At 40.7% G+C, this 20,381-nt stretch overlaps 1 long non-coding RNA gene and 2 pseudogenes across 1 annotated transcript in view; 1 reads left to right on the plus strand and 2 right to left on the minus strand.

The window, feature by feature from the left end:
• The window catches only part of LOC144245214 (uncharacterized), a 64,609-nt gene that overhangs the window by 13,998 nt on the left and 30,230 nt on the right, over positions 1-20,381 (minus strand). The window lies entirely within an intron of this gene.
• LOC144245201 (eukaryotic translation initiation factor 4E type 2 pseudogene) lies at positions 15,264-16,210 on the minus strand (annotated as a pseudogene).
• Positions 17,477-18,103, plus strand: LOC144244633 (NEDD8-conjugating enzyme UBE2F pseudogene; annotated as a pseudogene).

A 20,381-nucleotide genomic window follows, 5' to 3' on the forward strand; every position in this document is an offset into this window, starting at 1 on the left:
AGCCTGTTTCAGATTCTGTATCTCCCTCTCTCTCTGACCCTCCCCTGCTCACGCTGTCTCTCTCTCTCTCCTAGAAATAAATAAAACATTTAAAAAAAAAAAGAAAAAAAAGAAACTGCACCTTACTAACGACTTGGGTGAGGGCGATCTGGGTCCTAGTATTCTTACCTTGCCACCCTGAGGTAACACTTCCACAATGTGACTGGGGGCTCAGTATAAAAAGGGAGCTCCAAGCTCTTGTCCACACTGGCCTGGAATTTTTCCTCTGTAGCCCAAGGCTGGGAAGGATAAGAAGGGCTGAAGGACCTATCCTTCCTGGGGAGATACTGTAGCCTTTGCCTGGGAGCCGGGGGGTGGGGAGGAGAGAGGAGCTGCACCCACCTGGAGTAGAGCTTTCATGCACTGAGCTAGTGGGGTGAGGAGTGTGTGGTGGCTCATGTGTCACAGACTCTAGCTGATCTTATCAAGATTTAGCAGGTGTACTTGGGTAAATCTTTATTTGCTGTCCACCTTTAGGACAATTTTTAGAGAGTTTAAATACTTTTTTAAAAAAATTTTATTTATTTTAAGAAATCTCTACATCCAATGCGGGACTCAAACTCACGACCCCAAGATCAAGAGTCTCATGCTCTTCTGACTGAGCCAGTCAGGAGCCCCAAAGGATACTTTTTTTTTTTTTTTAAGTAGGTTCCATGCTCAGTGTGGGGCTTAAACTCATGACCTGTGGATCGAGAGTTGCATGCTCTGCTGACTGAGCCAACCGGATGCCTCTCTCTCTCTTTTTTTTTTCTTTTTTAACTTTCACCAGTTATGATTGTTTTGCTGTAGGGTGGGTCCTCAGAGCTCCTGATGCCACCATTCTGTGTCTTTCAATAAAAGAGACATTTTGTTTTTTTCATTTAACTATAGATCTTGGAAATCACTTCATATCAGTTCATTGGGATCTTCATCATGCTTTTCTTTTCTTTTTTAAAAAATTTTAAGTAATGTCTACACTCAACCTGGGGCTTGAATTCACAAGCCCAAGATCAAGAGTTGCATGCTCTTCTGACTAAGCCAGCCAGGCACCCCTTGCTCATTCTTTTTACAGTGGGAAAGTATTTCATTTGGGGGATGATCCTAGTTAATTCAAACACTCTCTTGTGAATGGAGAGTTTAGGCTGTTCCAATCCCTTGCAAGTACAAAGAACTCTGCAAGGAACAACTTTGTCCACAGGTAGTTTCATCCTGGTGGAGTGTATGTTCACGGTAGATCCTGGAGTGGCATTGCTGGGCCGAAAGATTAACTGCACACGTACTTTGTCAGATGTTGCCCAATTCCCTTCTGAAAGGGTTGTACCAATTTTTATTTCTATCGGCAGTGTATGACAGTCTGTTTCTCCACAGCCTTACCAACACAATGTCCTATTGGGGTTTTGTTTAGTTTAGTTTAGTTTTGCTTTTTTCAATTTTTGCCAAACTTGATAGGTGAGAAGTGGTTTATCAGTTAGTTTCAATTTACATGTTTCTAATTACGAGTGAGACTGAACATTTTTCCATATGTTAAAGACCATTTTTATACTTTTGTGTGAATTGTCTGTATGTATGTTTTCCCTTCACTTTATCCTGTTGAGTTTTTGCTCCTCTATTCTTCAATTTCAGAGTTTAAAAATAAATTGGGGGGTGCCTGGTGGCTCAGTGGGTTAAGTGCCCAATTTCGGTGCAGGTCATGATCTCATAGTCCGTGGGTTCAAGCCCCATGTCGGGCTCTGTGCTGACAGCTCAGAGCCTGGAGCCTGCTTCAGATTTTGTGTCTCCCTCTCTGTCTTCCCCTTACCTGCTCATGCTCTGTCTCTCTGTGTCTCAAAAATAAAACATTTAAAAAATATTAAAAAAAATAATAATAAATAAATAAATTGGTGATGGGGCACCTGGGTGGCTCAGTAGGCCAAGAATCTGACTCTTGATCTCTTGGCTCAGGTCATGACATCATGGTTCCCGAGATCGAGATCGAGCCCTGTGTCAGGCTCCTTGCTGACAGCATGGAGCCTGCTTGGGATTCTCTCTCTCCCTCTCTGCCCCTCCCCTACTCTTGATCTCTTTCTCTCTCTTTCTCAAATAAATAAATAAACATAAAAAAATAAAAATAAATTGATGATATGGGGCACCTGGGTGGCTCAGTAGATTGAGTGTCCAACTTCAGCTCAAGTTATGATCTCAGTTTGTGAGTTTGAGCCCTGCATTGGTCTCTGTGTTGACAGGCCAGAGCCTGCTTCAAATCCTCTATCTCCCTCTCTCTCTGTCCCTACCCTGCTCACACATGCTCTTTTGCTCTCTCAAAAATAAACAAATAAACATGAAGAAAAAAATAAATTGGTGACAATAAACCTTTATCTATCATATAGGTTGTAAATATTTTCACCTAGTTTATCAATTACCTTTTTGCTTTGTGGTTGTTTTTTTTCCTCTGCAAACATTTATTTTTATGTAGCCAAATTTATCAGTCTTTTCTTTCACTATTCTTGGATCTTGAGTTTGAAAGCTTTTCCCTATTTTTCAAAAGTTTGTGTTACACCACTTCACTTTTACAACAGCCCTACTTTAGTACCTGTTTTTGCTAAGCGAAAGAGCTCTGAAGAGGACTTTTATTTCTATGAAGAAATAAAAAAGCAGAAACATGGTTCACTGTTTTGCAGCAGTCATTGTGGAGGCAGTTGGCTCAGAGCAGTGAGAGCGCCCCACCAAGCTCGCTCCTCCCTCCTGGGAACTGCATCTCAGCATCTAGCTAGCATAGCTTTTTTTTTTTTTTTAAATTTTTAAAAATGTTTTATTTATTTCTGAAAGAGGGAGAGAGAGAGAGACAGCGTGAACAGGGGAGGGTCAGAGAGAGAGAGAGACACAAAATCTGAAGCAGGCTCCAGGCTCTGAGCTGTCAGCACAGAGCCCGACGCAGGGCTTGAACCCATGAACTGCGAGATCTGAGCCAAAGTCGGACACTCAACTGACTGAGTCACTCAGGCGCCCCAAGCTGGCATAGCTTTGTGTCTGTGAACATCTGTGCTTTATCCCCATATATTTTGTGCCCCCTTGGCAAGATGTGTCCTAAGGTATCAGAAAAGTGTAGGAGAGGTTATTTTTGGGGTCTGGGAATGTTTTCCACAAAATGGTAATTTTTCTTTGATTTATGCTATTTTTGGCTTATGAAAGGTTTCATAGGACCATTTTACTTTCAGAAATGGGAGAAACCTGTACTCGGATTCAAACAGAATTTAGCTGCATTGTCTTCTAGTACTTACATGGTTTCTTTTCTTTTCATTTAGATCTCGGATCAGTTTGGAGTTTATTCTTGTGTGTGGAATAAGGTATGGATATAATTTTATCTTCTTCGAAAAGGCTACTCATTTGCCTCTTTTATTTACTCTAGTGACTTCAGATGCCACTTTTGTTGTATACAAATTTCCTTATCTCTAGAGATTTCTATTCAATTCTGCTATCTATGCATCAGGACCAGTTGCTTTAATTATAGAGTCTTTATTGCATGTTTTAATGTTTGGTAGGGTTAGGTCCTCACTGTACTTTTTTCACTGTTTTTTGGCTATTCTTTCATGTTTTTCTATACGAATTTTATTTTATTATTATTATTTTTTACAAATAGTTTATTGTCTATCTATATGAATTTTATTATCAACTGTTGGTATTTTTATTTGGATTGTATTAGCTTTATAAGTTAAATTAACTTGAGGAGAATTTACACTTTTATAATTTGTTGTCCCATTTAAACATAGAAAATGTCTTATTATTCGATCAAGCCTATTTTTAAAAAACATTTTAAAATATTTATTCATTTCATTTTGTGTGTGTGTGAGAGAGAGAGAGACAGAGAAAGAATCCTAAGCAGGCTTCATGCTCAGCCTGCCACAAATGTGAGATCATGACCTGAGCTGAAATCAAGAGTCTGACGCTTAACCAACAGAGCCACCCAGTCACCCCCAAATTCTATTCTTTCTAAGAAAAATGAGATGGCTCTTAAAGTTGGCTGAGTTTATAAATTTTGGAGGAGAATTATGATCTAGTAGGTGTGAAAAGCACCCTGTCCTAGACACTGAAACACTATACTGGACAGGGGGCTACTTTACCAGAACCAGCCCAGCAGTACACAGTGCCACCTAGTGGTTACACTGCAATGGAAGGCTCTTCCGCAAGCCCCGTGACCACAGAGAAGGAACTGGACCAGGAGAGGTAAGAACCCCTTTGGAATAATCTATACCAAAGTCCAGTGACAACTGCTACATATTTCCAAGCTGTTTGTTTTCTGAGGTCTTGCTTCTCTTAGCTTAGAGTTTCCTCTTCTGCATAATAAGGGCAACCAGGTGAACTTGAGTTTCCCTTTCTGGACAATGTTTCTTTATATGGATCAAAATCCCCTTCTAAAGTTTCCCCTGATACTTCCTCTTTCTCTGTTTGTTGTAAAGAAGAAAATTAAACAGGGGTGCCTGGGTGGCTCAGTCAGTTAAATGACCCACTTCTGCTTAGGTCATGATCTCACAGCTCCTGAGTTCAGGCCCTACGTTGGACTCTGCTGACAGCTCAGAGCCTGGAAACTGCTTTGGTTTCTGTGTCTCCCTCTCATTCTACCCCTCTCCTGCTTCTGCTTTCTCTCTCTGCCTCAAAAATCAATAAATAAAAACTAAAAAAAAAAAAGGAGTTGAATGCTTAACCAACTGAGAAGAAGAAAATAAAACAAAGGCTTTATTATGAAATGAGAATTTTGTTCTTAGTTAATTCACGCTGCTGCAGAGTACGTAGGTATAAGATTCATTTGGCAGAAGTGTAAGCTGCACACAGACTGCATAATGAGGCTCTAAAACAAGCAGCATGCTTAGGAAAAGGATGAGAATGTTATTTTTTTCCTGCTAATTTTTGCCCTGAATTGTGAAAACTGTATTACAGAATATTTGGAAAGGTGAAGGAGGAGCATTGCACCTGTCACCCGTCACTGTGAGTGGGCTTCCACATACTACAGCTACCGATCGTGTTGTTTCACACCTCATTCAGGTGTTATCTTCTGCAGCTGGTGATGAAATATCATTTGCTTGGAAATACAGTCAATGAACAAAAACAAAGTGAGGTGTGAAAGTGCAATTGACTAATTGATTACTTAAAATGATTCCTTTGTCAGAGTGACCTACAGTGCTCATTGCTCAACAGTGTTAGTTATTAGCAATATTTTCCATTTTTGGCAGTCTCATGGGGCGCATGATAATGTTAGTTAAGTGTGTGTTTTTTGGGGGGTGCCTGGGTGGCTCAGTCAGTTAAGTGTCGGACTTCGGCTCAGGTCATGATCTCACGGTTCGTCGGTTCGAGCCCTGCGTCGGGCTCTGTGCTGACAGCTAGCTCAGAGCCTGAAACCTGTTTCAGATTCTGTATCTCCCTCTCTCTCTGATCCTCCCCTGCTCTCTCTCTCTCTCAAAAATAAAGAAAATATTAAAAAAAGTGTGTTTTTTGTATTACCTCTAAGAATGAACATTTCATAAGTTATTTGGCTGTTTATAGTTCTCTATCAATTTTTATTCCCATCTTGTGCCCATTTTTCTACTAGCTTTTCTTTTAAAGATTTTATTTTATTATTATTATTTTTTTAATTTTAATTTTTTAAAGTAATTTCTACACCCCAAGTTGGTCTCGAACTTACAGCCCTGAGATCAAGAGTCACATGCTTCACCAACTGAGCCAGCCAGGTGTCCCCATTGTCTTTTTATATATTTCTTTTACTAATTTGAAGGAGTTGTTTATATGTTAGTAATATCACTGTGTCATATCTTGCAAGTTTCTCTCTCAGTCTATTCATTTCTGGATTTGTTTATGGTATTTTAAATGTTCATGTGTTTGAATACATCAATTTTCTCTTTATGGCTTCTCAGGTTTATTTTTAATGTTTATTTATTTTGAGAGAGAGAGAGACAGTATGTGTATGTGAGCAGGGGAGGAGCAGAGAGAGAGAGAATTCCAAGCAGGCTCCCCCTTGTCACCACAGAGCCCAATGCAAGGTTTGATCCCACTAACTGTGAGATCATGACCTGAGCCAAAATCAAGAGTTGGATGCTTAACCAACTAGCCACCCAGGGGCCCCATATGGCTTCTCAGTTTCTAGTATTTCTTAAAAGGGCCAAACTTATCCAAAGTTAAACAAATGTTATCTTTAATTTTTTCCTATTTTAATAGTTCTGTTTTGGGGCGCCTGGGTGGCTTAGTCGGTTAAGCGTCCGACTTTCGCTCAGGTCATGATCTCGCGGTTCGTGGGTTCGGGCCCCGCGTCGGGCTCTGTGCTGACTGCCAGCTCAGAGCCTGGAGCCTGTTTCAGTCTGTGACTCCCTCTCTCTCTGACCCTTCCCTCCTCACGCTGTCTCTCTCTCTCCTAGAAATAAATAAAAATAAAAAAAAAAGTTCTGTTTTTGTATTTGTGTATTAATCACTGTGAAATTTACTGTTGCTTATAGTGTGAGCCAAATTCTAACTTTATTTTCTTCCACATGTAGAGCCACTCCATCCCCCACCTTTTTCAGAGGGTATATTAATTACCACAACCTTTTTGGCCAAGTAATTTGGCCATAGTTACTTAAATTCAAAATGCACATACCCTTTTAGAAAAAAATCAATGAAACTAAAAGTTTTTAAGAAGTAGACAAATTGACACACTTAACTAGACAAATGAAGAAGAAGACTCAGATAAATAAAACAAGAAATGAAAGAAGAGATATTACAACAGACATTACAGAAGTAAAAAGAATCGGGGTGCCTGGGTGGCTCAGTCGGTTAAGCGTCCGACTTCGGCTCAGGTCATAATCTCGTGGTTCGTGGGTTCAAGCCNAATTAATGCCAATTCTCAAACTCCCCTAAAATTTTGAAGAAGAGGGAATATTTCCAGACTCCTCCTATGAGGCTAGCATTACCCTGATACCAAAGCCAGACAAAGACACCAGAAGAAAATAAAACTATAAACCAACATCACTGATTAATGTAAATGTAAAAATCCCCAACAAAAAACTAGCAAACTGAATCCAATAGCACATTAAAAGGATCATACATGGGGCATGTGGGTGACACTGTTTGGTTAAGTGTCTGACTCTTTATTTCAGCTCAGGTCATGATCTCAAGGTTCAGAGATTGAGCCCCACATTGAGCTCTGTGCTGACAGTTCGGACCTTGCCTGGGATTCTCTCTCTCTCTCTGCCCCTCCCCTGCTTACATTCTCTCTCTTTCTCTCTCTCTCTCTCTCAAAATAAATAAATAATAGGATCATATACCATGACCAAGTGAAATTTATCCCTGAGATGTAAGATGGCTTAACATATGAAAGTCAGTTGATGTGATGCATCACATTTACAAGATAAGGGATAAAAAGTATATGATCCTCTCAATAGATGCAGAAAAAGCATTTGACAAAATTCAACATCCTTTCATGATAATAACTCTCAACAAATTAGGAATGGAAGGAAAGTGCTTTAACATAACAAAGGCCATAAATGAAAACTCCACAGCCATCATCATACTCAACTGTGAAAAACTGAAAGCTTTTCCTCTAAGATCAAGAACAAGGCAATGATGCCCATTCTGGCCATCTCTTTTTAACATAATACTATAAGTTCTAACAGAGCAATTAGGCAAGGAAAAGAAAAAAAAGACATCCAATCACAGAAGACCACAAATAGCTGAATCAATCTTGAGAAAGAAGAACAAAGCTGGAGGCATCACACTTTCTGATGCAAAATATATTACAAAGTTGCAGTAATCAAAACAATATGGCGCTGGCACAAAGATAGTCACCTAGACCAGTGGAATAAGATTGAAAACCCAGAAATAAATCAGTGCATATACAGTCAATTGATCTTTGACAGGGATGGCAAGAATACACAATGGGGAGTGGACAATCTCGTCAGCAAATGGTATTGGGAAAACTGGATGTCCACATCCAAAAGAATGTAATTGTACCCTTATGGTATACACAAAAAATCAATTCAAAATTAAATAAGACCTGGAGCAGCAAAAATCCTGGAAGAAAGCATAGGGTAAAAACTTCATGAAACTGGTCCTGGCAATGATTTCATGGATGTGTCACCAAAAGCATAGGCAACAAAAGCAAAAGTGGACATATGGGACTACATCATACTAAAAAGCTTCTGCACAGTGAGGGAAACAACAGACAATCTATGGAATGGGAGTAAATATTTGCAAGCCATACCTCGGATAAAAGAATAATCTCCAAAAAATAAGGAACTACTCCAACTCAGTAACAAAAAAACCCCTAATAACTTGGTGAAAAAATGGGCTAAGGATGTACATAGACATTTCTCCAAAGAAGGCATACAGATGACCAATGGATATATGAAAAAATGCTCACTGTCACTAATCATCAGGGAAATGCAAATCAAAACCAGAATGAAAGATCACTTCATATCTGTTAGGGTGGCCATTATCAAAAACCAAACAGGGGCCCCTGGGTGGCTCAGTCAGTTAAGCTTCTGACATCAGATCAGACATCCATGTCGGGCTCTGTGCTGACAGCCCTGGAGCCTGGAGCCTGCTTTGGATTCTGTGTCTTCCTCTCTCTCTCTGCCCCTTCCCCACTTATGCTCTGTTTCTCTGTCTCTCTCAAAAATAAACTTTAAAAATAAACAAATAAATAAATAAATAAACAAAACAACAAACATACAAACAAAACCCCAAAGATGACAAGTGTTGGTAAAGATGTGGAGAGATTGAAACCCTTGTATACTGTTGTTCAAAATGCAGGGGTACCTGGATGGCTCAGTCAGGTAAGTGTCTGACTCTTAGTTTTGGCTCAGGTCATGATCTCACAGTTCATGAGATCGAGCCTCACATCAGGGTCTGGGCTGATGGTGCAGAGCCTGCTTGGGATTCTCTCTGTGTTCTTCTTCTTCCCTGCCCCCCCCCATCTCTCTCAAAATAAATAAACACTAAAAAAATTTTTAAAAAAACACACAAAATGCAAAATGGTGCAGCTGCTATGGAAACAGTATGGAGATTCCTTAAAAAATTAAAACTAGAACTACCATACGATCCAGAAATCCCACTTCTAGGTATTTATCCAAAAGAATTAAAATCAGGATCTTTTAAATGGACGGTCTAAATGTCCATCAGTGGGTGAATGGATAAGAAAAATCTGGTGTATACATACAATGGAATATTATTCAGCCTTATTATTCTTGCCATATGTGACAACATTGATGAATCTTTCAGGGAATGGGCTAAATGAAATAAGCCAGTCACATGGGGCGCCTGGGTGGCTTAGTCAGTTAAGCGTCTGACTTTCACTCAGGTCATGATCTCGCGGTTCGTGGGTTCGAGCCCCGTGTCGGGCTCTGTGCTGACAGCTAGCTCAGAGCCTGGAGCCTGTTTCAGAGTCTGTATCTCCCTCTCTCTCTGACCCTCCCCTGCTCACGCTGTCTCTCTCTCTCTTAGAAATAAATAAAAAAATATTTAAAAAAAAAAGAAAAAAAAAAGAAATAAGCCAGTCACAGAAAGACAAATACTACTTGACTTCACTTATATGAGGTATCTACAATAGTCAAACTCATAGAACCAAAAACAGAATGGTAGTTGTCAGGGTCTTGAGGGAAGGATAGCAGACAACAGGCATAAAGTTTCAGTTAAGCAAGATGAGTAAGCTCTGGAAATCTACTGTACATCATTGCACCTATATTTAATAGTACCATATTATACACTTAAAAATATGTTAAGGGGGGGCGCCTGGGTGGCTTAGTCGGTTAAGCGTCCGACTTTCGCTTAGGTCATGATCTCGCGGTTCGTGGGTTTGAGCCCCGCGTCAGGCTCTGTGCTGACTGCCAGCTCAGAGACTGGAGCCTATTTCCGAGTCTGTATCTCCTTCTCTCTCTGACCCTCCCCTGCTCATGCTGTCTCTCTCTCTCTCTCTCTCCTAGAAATAAATAAAAACATTTTTAAAAAATATGTTAAGAGGGTAGATTTCATGTTAAGTGTTCTTACTGCAATAAAATTAAAAATAAAGAAATAGAATGCTCGTACAACAATCTTCTGGCACAAGCCAACAATCTTCTAGAAATGTATTTTATAGAAGTAAAAGCACTAGTATGTAACAATCTATATGTAAGGATGTATATTGTATCATTTCTTTTATAATGGCTAAAAATTATGGAGTCATCATTAATGTATAGGAAATATTAGAATAAATTATAGCAGATCCATACTATGAAATATTCTGAAGTGGGGCACCTGGGTGTCTCAGTCGGTTAAGTGTCAGACTCTTGATTTCATCTTAGGTCATGATCTCATGGTTTGTGAGTTTGAGCCCTTCATCAGGCTCTGTGCTGTCTCTCTCTCTCTCTCTCTCAAAATAAAGAAATAAACTTTAAAAAAATTCTGCAGTTATTTTACTTTATTTTTTCCTTAATGTTTATTTATTTGAGAGAGGGGGGAGGGAATGGGGGTGTGCATGAGAGTGGGAGAGGGGCAGAGAGAGAGGAGAGAGAGAGAGAATCTTAAGCAGGCTTCACACCCAGCATAGAGCCCAATGTGGGGCTTGACATGAGGCTTGATCTCACAACCCTGTGATCATGACCTGAGCTGAAATCAAGAGTCAGAAGCTTAACTGACTGATTCACCCAGGCACCCCAAAAGTTTTATTTATTTAAATAATCTCTACACCCAACATGGGGCTCAAACTCAAACTCATGACCTTATGATCAAGAGTCACATGCTCTTCCAACTGACTAGCCAGAGGCCTCTCCTGTCTGGTAATTTTTTTCTTAACTATCTTTTTCTACAGTTTGTTTTCCATTCAATTTTACATAGCCATGAATATTTTTATGAATTTATACATTTACTCCAAAGTTATACAAATATTTTCCTGAATTTACTTCTACCAGATTAAAAAAAACAAACAACCTTTGCATCTTTGTTATATTAGGAATCATTTCTGTACAGAGCATGCATGAAGTAAGGAGTATAGTTTGTTTTCTTTCAGATGAAGAGTCATGGTAATCATGCTTTCTCTACTGAGTTAAAATACCAACTTTGTCATTAAGTTTGGGGTATATAATTAGATTTATTTTTTATGTTGCTATGCCTTTCATTCATTGATTTGGGGGGACGTACTAAAGGGAATTAGATTAAATCATTCAGGAATCGGTATGGAAGAAGCAAAGTCTGAGAAATCAGAGAGAGGCCAAGACATTCATGAAAAAATAATTGTGTGCAGAGATACACTCTATGCTGAAAATGTCTATAAAGCTGTTCTAATCAAAAGGAATAGATTAATAACTAGGTACAAAATCGTATTTGAAAACTTTCTTCAGTCATGTTCCATCCCTCTAATATAACAGCAATTTTACTTTTTATTTGTATAACACAAAAGTCAGCATTGTGGAAATCCCAAATTTATCAGTTTTCTGGGCACATTTTTTTTTTTTTTTAATTCTCTGTCTCTTCTAGTTTCCTCCTGCACTTCTGCCTCATGGTTGTTCCTGTTCAGAACCCTGGCATGGGCCATTTCTTCTCTAGAAGTCTCCAGCCTCCCTTCCCTCCCCCTTTTGCCCACCTTTCTCTCTCTGACCTCACTGTTCATCTCCATCAGTTTTGCCCATCACTCTCTCTTCCCCCTTCACTTGCCCTACAAAGGAAAAACTTTGGCTTTCTTTATTGGAAGAGCAATGCTGCATTACTCACCTCAACCGAACCCGGGCCAGCTCTAAGCTCTAGGTGGCTACGACTACGAGGATCTAGAAAGGGTGTGGCCAAAGCAAAGCTAGTTCACTTTCTGAGGATTTCTGCCTCCAGCTTTTAAAGCCATAACTTTCCCTCCTCCCTGTGGATAGTTCTCGGAATTGTGATCAGTTTATGGACAAACCAATTTGTGTTCTATTTCTACTTGATGCCCGTTCATCAAATATACACATGTATCGACTTGGTATTTCTTAAGTTGTTTTCTCTTCATGAAGCTTCTCTTTAAAAACTGTGTAATTCCATCCTGGAGAGATGATATAATTGACAATAATTTCTCTAGTGTTCAATATGGAAGACATTTCCACATTTTTGTTGTGGGAAAATTTGCCATAAAATATTTTTAAATAATGAAAGCTCTCTCCCTGTCAAATTGCTTTCTGTAAGTAACCCATGGAAATATGCAGAATGGGGGAAGACTAGTTTACATTTTTATTACCTTTAATATAACCCCATTTTTTTTTCCAGCCGGGGAAAAATTGTTATAAAATGTTTTAAGATAAATAAAGTTTTTTTCTTTCAAACTATTTTCTTAAAAATAAAGTCCCTAAATGTGCAGAATATGGGAAAATGAGTTTACTCTCTTTCTTTTTATTGCCTCTCATATATTTTACCAAATTTTATAGAATATGATTCTAGTAACAGTATCTGATTTCAAGAATCATTATAAAGGTATAGTAACAAAGATGTTGTGGCTTAAAGACAGACAAATCAATGAATAGAATAGAATAGAGAGTCCAGACTTTCATATATATGGACAACAGATTTTTGACAAAGGTGCAAAAACAATTCATTGGAGAAAAGAATTGTCTTTTCAACAAATGTTGCTAGGACAACTTTGAATATCTTCATGAAAAAAAACTTGAAATTATATTTCATATCCTATATAAAAGTTAACTCCAAATGTATTGTAGATCAGAATCTAAAACCTATAGCTATTAAACTTCTAGAAGAAAACAGGAGAAAGATTTGTGACCTTGGAGTTAGGCAAAGATTTCTTAGATATGAGACCAAAAGTACAGCTATAAAAGAACAACTTGATAAATGTGGACTTCATCAAAGTGTAAAATCTCTGCTCATAGTAAGAGGCAGTTAAGGGAATGAAAACATGAGTCACAAATTAGGAGGAAATCCTTTTTTAATTTAATTTAACTTTTTACTTTTTAAAAGTAAGCTCTACACCCAGCATGGGGCTTGGACTCACAACCCTGAGATCAAGAGTTGCATGTTCTACTGACTAAGCCAGTGAGGCACCCCAAGGAGGAAATACTTTTAAATCAAATATCTGATAAAGGACTTGTGTCCAGAATATATAAAGAATTCTCAAAACTCCCCAGAAATAACCCCAGAAATAACCCCACAATTATATGGTCAGTTAATCTTTGATAAAAGAGGCAAGAATATGTAATGGGAAAAAGACCGTCTCATCAACAAATGGTATTGGAAAACTGGACAGCTACATGCAAAAGAATGAAACTGGACAACTTTCTTATATCATACCTAAAAATAAACTCAAAATGGATTAAGGACCTCAATGTAAGACCTGAAATTATAAAAATCCTGGAAGAGAACACAAGGAGTAACTTTTTTAACATTAGCTGTAGCAACATTTTTCGAGATAGGTCTTCTGAGGCAAAGGAAATAAAAACAAACTATTGGGACTTCATGAAAATAGAAAACTTCTGCACAGCAAACAATCAATGAAAGTAAAAGACAAGCTACTAAATGGGAGAAGATATTTGCAAATAGCATATGCAATAAAAGGTCAATATCCAAAATATATAAAGAACCTACACAAGTCAACACCAAAACCCCTCAAATAATCCAATTAAAAATAGGCAAAAGATATGAACAGACATTCCTCCTAAGAGAACATACAGATGGCCAACAGACATGTGAAAAGATGCTCAACATCACTCATTATCAGGGAAATCCAATCAAAACCACAATGAGATATTGCCTCACACCTGTAAGAATGGCTAACTTCAAAAACACAAGAGACAACAAGTGTTGGCAAGGATGTGGAGGGAAAGGAACCCTCGTGCACTGTTGGTGGGAATGCAAACTGGTGCAGCCACTCTGGAAAACAGTGTGGAGGTTCCTCAAAAAATTAAAAATAGAACTACCATATGGTCCAGTAAATAAATCCACTCTTGGGTATTTACCCTAAGAATATGAAAACACTAATTTGAAAAGATATATGCACCTCTATGTTTATTACAGCATTAAGTGTTCATTGATAGATAAATGGGTAAAGAACAGGTGATATATATATATATATATATATATCCCCAATATTGCATGTATTTAAACATTACTGATTATTTCTAATATGTTTGAGAAACAGCATTAACAAGGACAACACACTTCTCTCTTTGCTTCAATATTTCCAGAAATTCACATCTCTGGACTGTTTAAATTTTTAGTAGTTGGTCTTTAAAAGCCTGGATTTAAAAAAAATTTCTTTAATGTTTTATTTATTTTTGAGAGAGAAAGAGAGAGAGAGAGAGAGAGCTTCAGCAGGGGAGGGTCAGAGAGACAGGGAGACACAGAATCTGAAGCAGGCTCCAGGCTCTGAGCTGTCAGCACAGAGCCCGACATGGGGCTCGAACCCACGAACCATGAGATCATGACCTGAGCCAGAGTCGGACGCTTTACAGACTGAGCCTCCCAGGCACCCCTAAAAGCCTGAATTTGAAGGACACCTGAGTGGTTCAGTCGGTTAAGTATCCGACTTCGGCTCAGGTCACGATCTCGTGGTTTGTGGGTTTGAGCCCCGCGTCGGGCTCTGTGCTGACAGCTCGAAGCCTGGAGCCTGTATCAGATTCTGTGTCTCCCTGTCTCTTTGCCCCTCTCCCACTTGCACTCTGTCTGTCTCTCTCTCAGAAATAAATAAACCTTAAAAAACTTTTTTTAAAAGCCTGGATTTGAGCACTGGCACAGCTCTGTGTTAGCTGTAATGTTGAGCCAGTCATTTACCTTCTGTGTGAGTCAATTCCCTCACTGGTATAAAGAGGTAGTGAGGTCCACTACATAGGACTGGTTGAGGATCAAAAACAATAATGGATATGAATGTGCTTTACACCCTGTTGATGGCAAATTACTTGTAAAGGCTTTGTAAGTTTCATCGCCAAATGACCTAGTTCACACTTTAGGCCTTGAGAAATTAGATCAGCATGAAGACAATTCCTTTTTCATATTTTTAATGGGGGAGGGAGTTGCAGAGAAGTCAGGGTGCAGATGCTAGATTGAGGTGAGATTTCAGCGCCTGTGCTGCCTGCCACACTCCTAAATGGGTGTTTCCAGTAACTAGTTTCACCTAGGTAAATATGACATGTGCATCCTCTCCACGTCTGTTGGACTCCACCCCCACCCCCCAGCAGCCTTGACAAGACTAGCCCCAAAGAAAAACTCTATAGGTAACCTTGGTTTGTTTTCCAGGCCAGAGCTAAATTTTGGGCCCCTTTTGTCCCTGGATAAAACAGTATTTACGTCTTTTTTTTTTTTTTTTAGTTTAGCACCATTTATTAAGTGATCTCAGCTGTTGTTGTAGCTGCGTGTCAGCCTGTTCTTAAAACATAAAATGCTCTTCCAATTCCTCTTGTCCAGGACAGAAGTATCTTCCAGGTAGCACGCCAACAGAACAAGACTCCGATGATGCCAGCTTCAATGATGGTGTCATCCAGAGAGGGGGAGGGTCATGGCACATTCAACCGCGGCTTCCAGAGGTTTTGAAAAAGGAGCCTTTGGGGGCCCAGCCTGCCTGGCATTTTGATGCTGTCGGTGTGGGTTTTGTACTCCATAATGGTGTTGGGAGGTAGGTTAAGCACTCGCCGAAGCGTATCCTGGATTCGGGCTGTGGTTGCTTGGTCACTGGCAGTCTTATTCCATATTGAAATAATGTCCTCCTGAAACCGGACAGAGACCACAGCCCCACAGATCTCCTCCCCAACCATGAACTGTTCCCCCAGCATGGCCAGGATCAGGTTCTGCCAGCAACGGGATGCCAAGCCCTTCCGCAGCCGAATAATCCACTTGCCACCATTTTTATTTTCATCATCCTCCCACATAGGTTTAATTCCTTCTTTGAAAAGATGGAAGTCACTGTGGCCCGTCAGGTCTCCGGGACATACCATGTGGCTGTAAAACCTCCAGAACTGCTCCACGGAGGCAAAGGTGCCAATCTGTTTGATGTTCTGTTCACAGCTTTGCGAGCTAGTGGGGCGGCTGGGGGTCCTTCTGGAGTACCAGAAGGTATAGTTGTACTGCAGTGGGTGCTCTGCTGGCCCAGGGATGACAGCCTTCTTCTTACTGCTGCCCTGACCCTTGTCTCGTTCCGTTTTTTCCTTCTCACCATCTTTCTGTGTGCTGTTTTCTTCATTCTGATCATGGTCCCCACTGTCATCGTCTTTCAATGCGTCGAACTTGTTGTTCATCCTCTCACCACCGCCGTCGCCACTGCCTCACCAATTTATGTCTATTTTATAGTTAGTCTAATAGCCAGTATTTCCACATCTCTCTCATACAGTCAGTGAGGGGTTCCCCCACAGTCTCAGCATCAACTGGGAACTCGTTAGAAATGCAGATTCTCATACCCCATCCTAGACCTATAAATTAAAATCTCTGAGGATAGGGCCCCATTATTTTGTGGTTTAATGGTCTCTCCTGGTGATTCTGATGCAGAATAAAGTTTGAGGACCACTGTTGTAATAGATACGGTTAAATCTCACACATTGACTGTCAGTTGACTAATTAGTGGTAAATTAAATAACTTTTAACTGCTGGCCTTTTCTGGAAACATTTTGAAAATATTTTCCAGTTGGCAACAAGATCGAATTACATTTAAATTCCGCCTCTACAGTGGGGTATGAGTTATTGGACACACCTGGCACCAGATTTCGCTTTTGGAATTTGGGAAGTTACTTTGACTTCAGTATTGTGGGGAATGTCATTTGAATGATTAATATTTTTATGTTTTATTTGTTTTTGAGAGAGAGAGTGAGGGAGAACTTGAGCAAGGGAGGGACAGAGAGGGAGACACAGAATCCAAAGCAGGCTCCAGGCTCCAAGATGTCAGCACAGAGCCCAATGAATGTGGGGCTCAAACTCACAAACCGTGAGATCATGACCTGAGCTGAAGTCAGCTGCTTAACCGACTGCACCACCCAGGTGCCCCATTTTTTTTTTTTTAATTTGAGAGAAAGAGAGCATGAGTGGGGAGGGACAAAAGGAAAGGTAGAGAGAGAATCTTAAGCAGGCTCCATGCCCAGCGCAGAACCAGATGTGGGGCTCCATCCCACCACCCTGGGATCATGACCTGAGCTGAAATCAAGAGTTGGATGATCAACTGACTGAGCCACCCAGGCACCCCTGGACAATCCATTTTTAAAAAGAGTCTCCTTTTCTTAACAACCTAAAGAACTAAAAAAAGTCTTTAGAGTCGCCTTTCTTAAACTTAGAAAGGAACTGTACACTGGGGGACTGGCTTGCTCTAATTTTGTACAATAAACTTGGAGTACGAAGTGATCATTGTATTGAGGCAAATGAAATAATCTCCATGTGAATTAAAGCTAAGTACAAATTTTCAAGTTCAGTGATGCCCCTTTTACCTGTTTTATATTACTTACACATCATTTGCTCATTTACCAAACTGTATAAGCCAGACTGTGAGAGGGAGAGGAAGGCTGATGAAGAGTCTACAAGGCCTTGATGCCACTGTGAGATGCTGCATGTCTTGCCAGGTCCTGCATGGTGTTGGTCACAGAGCCTACCTCACGTGTCCCTGGGTCCTCAGGGTGAAGGCTACAGTAATGCTAGCACTGGTCACCATTCCAAGTGGGCTGACAGTTCCCAAGGGTCCAGATGTCAGTCTGATTCTACTCAGGGTTTCTGTGAGAGATAAGCTGCTTTTAAGGAGGTTACAAAACTTGAAGCAATTTACCTTGTATGTGTCAAGTGCATTTTCCTGATCCAAACAAGCTGCATTGCTTTCAGCAAACTCTAACCCCTTAAGAGAGTAACTCCCAGGGTGGACATTTCCAGTTTGAAACTACAGTCCCTCCTGTGCACGACATGATACCTCCTAGCATGAATGTTTGACCAGGATCTGACACCCCAGCATCGCCAAGGCAGGTGAAATATGTCTAAGTTTACTGAGAGAACATTCAATTGACAGTACTGGCTGGACTCCGACTGGAACATTCAAGGATGTTTGGGAATTAAACAAACTATTTGCTGACCTTTTGAACTGTGATGATTCACTGAATATTAAAGCTACAGAACACATTTGCAGATCAAAGAGGCCTTCCAGAATAATCGTGAAGACTTCATTAAGCCTTATGGCAGATGATAGGAGGAGAAGATTATAGAACCATGGATTGTGTGTTGTAAATTTCTCTCTAATGCAAAACAAAGTATAACAGCTTTACATTTAAATATTTTATTCTTTAATTTTTTTAATGTTTATTTATTTTTGAGAGAGAGCAACAGAGTGCAAGTCAGGGAGGGACAGAGAGAGAGAGGGAGACACAGAATCCAAAGCAGGCTCCAGGCTCTGAGCTGTCAGCACAGAGCCTGACGCGGGGCTCAAATTCGCGAACTACGAGATCATGACCTGAGCCAAAGCCAGCCACCCAGGCGCCCCTGACAGCTTTATGATTTAAAAAACATGTCTTTTATTTAGTATTCTGTGAAATCCCAAAGTGTAAGAGTCAATGGTCTAGATTTTAGGATACAAAGAATGCAGAGAACATGAAGACAAAATTAGGCTCAAGTGTATGTACACACATGCACACGTACACACACACCCAGTGTCAAAGTCTAAGAAGGGAGGGCCCTGGTGGAAAGTATGGTTCTTGGGAATGGATTCCCTTGCCCCCCTCGTAGCTCATCTTGAATATGATAAGGAGGGAAGAGCTGGGACTCATAAACCCAGTGTGCACCCTTTTGGCTGCAGTTTTTCAGAATCCTGGTGTATAGCTGAGAGCTGGAGCTGTCAGAGTTTGTCCCTGTTCAGGATCCAGACTAGCCCTCGATACAGAGGTGCCACTTCTTTTTCTTCTTTTTAAGTTTATTTATTTATTTTGAGAGAGGGAGAGAGAAAACACACACATGAGGTAGGGGCAGAGAGAGAGAATCCCAAGAAGGTTCCATGTTGTCACAGCAGAGCCTGACACAGGGCTCAAATTTAAGAACCATTAGATTGTAACCTGAGCCAAGATCAAGAGTTGGATGTTTAACTGACTGAGCCACCCAGGTGCCCATGGAGGAGATACTTGTGTTCAATCTAGACACTGGGGCAGATGCTGAAGACTTGGTTCCTTCTATGCAAACCACACAGAGGATTCTAAGTATTTTTTTTTTTAAGTTTATTAATCTTGAGAGAAAAAGAGACAGAGTGGGGGAGGGGCAGAGAGAGAGGGAGAGAGAGAGAATCCCAAGCAGGGCTTGAACTCATGAAACTACAAGATCATGAACTGAGCCAAAACCAAGAGTCAGAAGCTTAACTGACTGAGCCACCCAGGCACCAACCCCTTTTTAAAAAAATGTTTATTTGGGGGGGAGGGAGGGGCAGAGACAAAGGGAGATAGAGGGTCTGATGTGGGGTTCAAATTTATGAACTGTGAGATCATGACCTGAGCCAAAATTGGATGCTTAACCAACTGAGCCAGCCAAGTACCCCTGGTACAGAAGATTCTAGATGGTGGCATTAGGGTATTAGGTAGGCATCATAAGGAGGTCCAGGGTATCCTGGGGAAGAGATGATGAAGGCCTTTGGAAGGATTGGGCAATGATTGTTGGCCAAAATAAAGTAAAGGTGTATTGACTGTAATGTGGCCTATGCTACCTTAGTTCTCCCAGAAAGAAAAGCCTGAGACTAGGACACATGTGTAGGGCTTTACACATGGGAGGTGATCCTAGAAAGCAAGAGTGAGGGCCTGGGGGTCCCTGGCCAAGGAAGGGGAAAGCCAAGCCAGTTGCACTGGTCAGTGCTCTGGACAGCTGGGCTCTGGTGCCAACAGGAACTTCTGAGGAACCGTACAGACTGTGCCTCAAAGTGACCATCTGAGGGATGAAAGGGAGAAGCATTTTAAGTCTTCATCCCCTGGCTCCCATGCAGCATCAACAGAGGATTGCCTGAAGGCTTGTAACAGCCTTGCGCCTCTGTGTTGCACAGTGAGCCAGGGCCGAGCACGTTCCTGCAGGCAGTCCACACCACCCATCAGAGAATCCCCATGGGGGTCAGGGGTGAGGTGCGGCCATGGAAGGCAGGCTGATGAAGCCCGTGTAGAACTGTGTCCCCACACAATGTCGATCGAAGGTATGAACAACATGGCGTGAGGCTGTACATACTAGGGCCAACACTAGGGCCTGCAAAATCAAACGTTTTGCAAAATCAAGCAGTACAAATAACAGGGCTGTGGGGAAAATAGTGTTAGAGGCAGATCACTCCCAAGCTATACAAATCTGTAACTGCAATGCTAATGCAAATATTAGTTTGTACATAAGGAGCTGACTTGGACTGCTCAGATATCTCAGTGTGACTGGAGGCTGTCACAGTGGATATTTCAAAGGTACAGCATGATAGTGTGGGGAAACACGGGTAGGGTTCGACTTAGAGCTGGCTG

This window comes from Crocuta crocuta, unplaced genomic scaffold (assembly GCF_008692635.1).
Source record: "Crocuta crocuta isolate KB4526 unplaced genomic scaffold, BGI_CrCroc_1.0 scaffold170, whole genome shotgun sequence".
Lineage (NCBI taxonomy): Eukaryota > Metazoa > Chordata > Mammalia > Carnivora > Hyaenidae > Crocuta > Crocuta crocuta.